Consider the following 4,972-nt stretch of genomic DNA (forward strand, 5'->3'; position numbering starts at 1 on the left):
TTCAGCTTAGTGGTCAGAGCGATCCCTCTGACTAAGGGACAGACCCGGGTTCGAGTCTCGGAAGCGTCTAGCCAGCCTCAAAGAGCTTTTTTTGCTGATTAGAATGATATTATTTTTGCCTACCCTGGACTACTATATCTTTCTCTTTTTCGTCTTTCTTCTACTTCTTTTATTTTTACCTCCTCTTATATTATTTATACCATCTCCTATAAGCATTCTAATTATATAGTTAAAGCCAGCTATTATCACCAAGTCCTATTCGTATGTATAGTTACCGTTAAGTATTATGTGGGTAGTATACCTACTGTGGGAGCCCCCCCCCTCTCTCTCTCTCTCTCTCTCATATACTCCTTTGTTTTTTTATTTTTATTTTCCCTTCCTATTATTGCCTATCACATCACATTATATATCATTATATATAACTAGTCAAACGTATTACACTATGCGTAAAACATAGTAATTAACTAAGCTCTTGAGTTTGTCTCCACTTGAGCACTAGATCAAAGACGGCCATAGCATTGGTCATCTCTCGCCCGCATACCAACTTGCTATGCTTACGGCCCAGCCAGTCAGCATAGTCATCCCGACCTTTGAAGTCTCGACCGGCAGCCTCCTGGACTTGCGACCATATATCTGCCTCCGTCACGGCGGCCAACGCCATAGGGACTACAGCATGCTTCCACCGACATGATGCTCCTTTGGTCTCGTAACCGTCCCGACAGAGCTCCTGCGATACGTGACAGTAGAAGCAGCTCAAGAAACGTGCCTGTGGATCCTTCTTGTAGTTGACCAGACCCTGAAAGATCATGCAGCTGGAGAAGGACAGATCCTTCTCTGCTGTGGCACCACAGGTACCCCACTGGTGCCCGGCCTCCTTGACGCCATCGAACATCCAGCAGATGCGGCAGCCCATCTTGCCAAGCTCCTCTATCTCCTCCAAGGCGGCCTCGAAACGTTCTAGAGCGAGGGCATCGCGCCTGCCGCGGGCATGTGATGCTATGATACCCTGCGAGGATAGCTCACTCTTCCACAACAGCTCATCGCGGCGGCAATTATCGCATCGGACGGCATCGAGATCTCCACAGTCCCGTAGGTCACCGTCCAAGCATTGGCCAAGGAGGCGGCGACGGCAACCTTGTGTCCGGATCAGACTGCGTACCTCGCGCGTGCTCAAGTCTAGGTAGCTGTCGCGGATATGGTCCTCAACCGGCCAGTCCTTCTCCTCGACGACTATCTCTGCGGTGACGGGCTCCCCAGCTCGCCCGCCCCGCCCCGCCTCCTGGGCGTAGTCGATGATGCTGAATGGGGCCTCGAGATGGATGACATGGACGATGCCTGCAACATCAAGGCCCGTGCCTAGAGCCGCGGTAGCCACGATGTAGGGTGTTTCGCCGTTGACCCATGCCTGGAAGCCCTGCTCGCGCTGGGCAAGGAACTGCGCATCGCTATCATCGCGCTGAGCGTGATAGTAATGGCAACCAAGCTGCCGGGCAAGCGCTCTACACTTCGCGTGGCTGGTGCAGTATATGACCCCCTTCTCCCCCGGTGCTAGACGTGGGAGCCGGGCGTCCACCAGCCTCTTCACCTCCATGACGCCCCGTCCGTTACGGACGCGAAGGACGGAGTACCGCACGTTCAGCCGATGGCTCGAAGCCCGTATGTAGAGCGGAGCCTGGAGCTGCATGGCTTCTTCGAAGTCGCGTTGACGGAGCGGCGGCAGGGTCCCAGTGAGGAATACGAAGGGACACCCCAAGCTCCGCAGGAGAACGAGGCACCGGAGCTTCGCGCGGTAGGTTTCGGCGGCAGTGAATGACAGATGGCACTCGTCAATGACCACTCGGTCCAGCCTTCCCCTGACACTCAGATCAGCGGCCCACTGCAGGAAGTCATCGGTGACAGCCGCCTCGGCCGAGACCAGCGTAACCCTGGGCCAAGATTCACGCGCCTCGGGCCAGGACTTGCAGTCTAGGCCGGCATCGACGCAGCGTGTGACTAGCTGCCTCTTCAACTCGGCGAACGGAGCCACCACGATGGTCACGCCTGCACCTGCCAGCATAGCCGGGACCATGAAGACCAAGCTCTTCCCGCCGCCCGTTGGCAGCACGGCAACCAGCGGGCTCTGCTTCGCCGCGGCCAACCTGACGGCCTCTTCTTGCTGGGGTGACCGAAACTGGGCAGCGTCATCACGCAGGACAGCCCGGAGTGCCCGCAGGATCATGTCGTCCTTCTTCTTGTCCCCCACTGCTGCTGTCATACCTGCCCTTAGCTTCTCGAGCGAGGCGATCTTGGCCCGCTTCCGGGGAGGGTGGCACTTCTTCTCCTCGCCGCCAGACTCGGCCGCACCCTTGCGCTTCGAGGACGAAGTTGACGGCGGCGGCTCCAAGGCCGATTGCTGCTGCGCGTCGCAGCCGAGGAACTTGTGCCAACGACGGCTCACCTGCCCGAATATGTCCAGAGACTCGGCCGTCAAGCGCTTCAGCACATCGATCGTGACACCGTAGTTGGCGGCTGTCTGGCCGGTGTGACAGGCAGCCAGATCGTCCGGCGCCTCGTACTGCTCCGACTCGTCATCGTCGTCGCCGTCCTCAAAGTCTGCCCGAGCGGCCCCCCGGTCGCGAGCGTGCTTCTTGCTGATGGCGATGGCGATGTGGCGCCAGTCTTGGAGCGTGATCCTGCGGCCGATATAGTGGGAGGTCCACTTCCCCATGGCCCCAGACATACGACTGCTCTCCCATGGCCCCGTCTCGTTATGCCAGATGAAGTCGCTCGGCGGTGCCATCTTGCCATATAGCTCCCATCTGTCCGCCTCCCAGCGATCCGTCAGCGGTCGGATGTAGACCATGTACATCACGAGCAGCTGCCCGATCCTCTCCGGCAGGAAGCGGGGGATCACCTTCGGCGAGTCGAAGTGGGCCAGAGACTTGTGGTACTGGGTGACGAGCACAACATCGCCGTCGATGACAAAGACGTTGCGGTCCCTGTTGATGCCGTTGACCAGGCGCAGGCCCGTGATCTCTTCCCCTCGGCTGGGCTGGCCGCCGGTGATGTGGGAGAGGAGCAGCAGAAACTCCTCGAACTTCTTCACCAGCTTCAGGTACTTCCTGATGCCCGCCCACTTCCACTCGCCCGCTCGATCTAGGAACTCTGTCTTCCGCGAGCCCATGACGAGGTCCTCGAGCATCTCGACCTCCTTGCCAGCGAGGTCGTTGGTATGGATGAAGGACCGGCCTCGTCTTGTATGGGTGAGGTCATCCTCAATGCCGGCCAGAGGAAGGATGAAACGCTCGTCGTCGCCCTCCTTGAACATCAACTGACCCCACAGCAGGTCCTCGGCGTCTTTCGTCATCCTAGCCACCATGTGACGAATCTTCTCCATCAGGATCGGCTTGCCCATGAAGTACATCATCTCGCCGTCCTTGCTCCAGGACACCATCAGCCGGCTACCAGTCTCCTGCGCGATCTTCCTTCCGTATAACAGCAAGCTGAGCGTATAGCCCATGGGAGAGTATGTCGCCTTGCAAAGCCAGGCGTCTCGAACCTGGGCGAACCGTTGCGCGAGGTCCGTCATCCCGGCCCGCTCCCGGGTGGGTATAGCCCACTCTCCCAGCAGCGCCCGCCCCGTGAAGACGAGTCCCGCAAGCACGTAGGTGAATAGGTGGGCAGGTCGGAGCTGCCCCGTCTCGCCGTCGATTCCCAGCACCCCGACGAAGTGCCACAGCGGGCTCGCAAAAGGGTCCCCGTCGAGCCGCTGCATCCAGAAGTCCGCCAGAATCTGCAATATCTCTTCCTGCAGCCCCTCGCCCGACTGTTCCTCGTCCTGCAGATGCGCCCAGAGCAGCTCGAGGCTGGCCCTCTGTGCAGGCGTGAAGCGAAAGCCGTGTTCGGCAAACAGCGCATCCTCCTCCAGCGACAGCACGTTGAGGCAATAGCATAAGAACCGCTTCACATATACCAGGTAGCGATCCATGCTGGTCTTCTCCTGCAGCGGCCCAAACGGTCGGCTGTGGGCATCGTGAGGGTGGGGGCTGGCCAGGAGCAGGCGGGTCATCAGGGGCATGCTCTTTAACCCGCCGATGCAGCGGTCGAAGAATAGACGATCTAGAGCCGTGGCCATCCGTCGCAGCTCGTCGTCGTCACAGCCGGGCATCCTGCTGCAGGCTTGGATATCCACCAGATTCCTCCCGGCGAAGTGGGCTGACCAGCCGGTCCTCTTCAGCCAGTTCGTCGTCTCGTGCCTCAGGATCCCCTCCTCCATGACCTTCTGCATCTTCTCCTGCTCCTCCTGCTGCAGTGACCACCCTTGGGTGATGTCGGCGATCATCGTCTGATCTTCCGGGTGCGTCTGCTGCCTGTCTGCCATCGTCGCTCTTCTCCCCCTGCCGACCGGCGTCGGAGGATCTCCTGCTGCCGAGACAGCATCATCGTTACCGCTGGTCGAGATTCTTACGCAGAAGTAGTAAATCGCCCTCTTTGGACCTGTAAAGAAGGTTTGCAGATAGACGCCGGTCCAGAGGCCCGCCTGCGCCTTGGCTCCCTTTATGTTGTGCTCGCCGTTGAGGTGAACCCGCAGGCACTTCCAGCTCGGCGTGAGGTGCCTGCAACCCGGCCAGGTGCAAGCGAAGCCCCGGTGAACGACGAGACCCTTGACGGCCCGGGTCGGGTTTGACGCACCGTGCTGGACGAGCTGCTCCAATGCCGGCCCTTGCAGCTGTAGACCCTTATGGCGGTGGATGATATCGCTGCGGGCCCGATGGTCGATGTCTGGGTGACGGTCCCTCAAGTGACCCTCGAGGCTGCAGACCGCATAGCCGTGAAAGGCGCAGATCAACGACCGGTATTCGCCATTATATATAAGCCACCCTTCTCCCGGTTTGGTGGCTTCTGCATGAACACAGCTGGCGGACTCTCCTGTATCTTCTTGCCGCTCCGGTTCGTTGCCGCCGGGCGAGTCTGTGGGACGCCCTCGGGCCAT

At 59.2% G+C, this 4,972-nt stretch overlaps 1 pseudogene across 1 annotated transcript, besides 1 other annotated feature; it reads right to left on the reverse strand.

Annotated features, from left to right (window-relative positions):
* Positions 1-541: 541 nt before the first annotated feature.
* Positions 542-4,972, reverse strand: NCS54_00986000 (annotated as a pseudogene). Its single transcript has one exon.
* Positions 542-4,972: a sequence feature.

The sequence above is a fragment of the Fusarium falciforme genome, chromosome 8, assembly GCF_026873545.1.
Source record: "Fusarium falciforme chromosome 8, complete sequence".
Taxonomy (NCBI): domain Eukaryota; kingdom Fungi; phylum Ascomycota; class Sordariomycetes; order Hypocreales; family Nectriaceae; genus Fusarium; species Fusarium falciforme.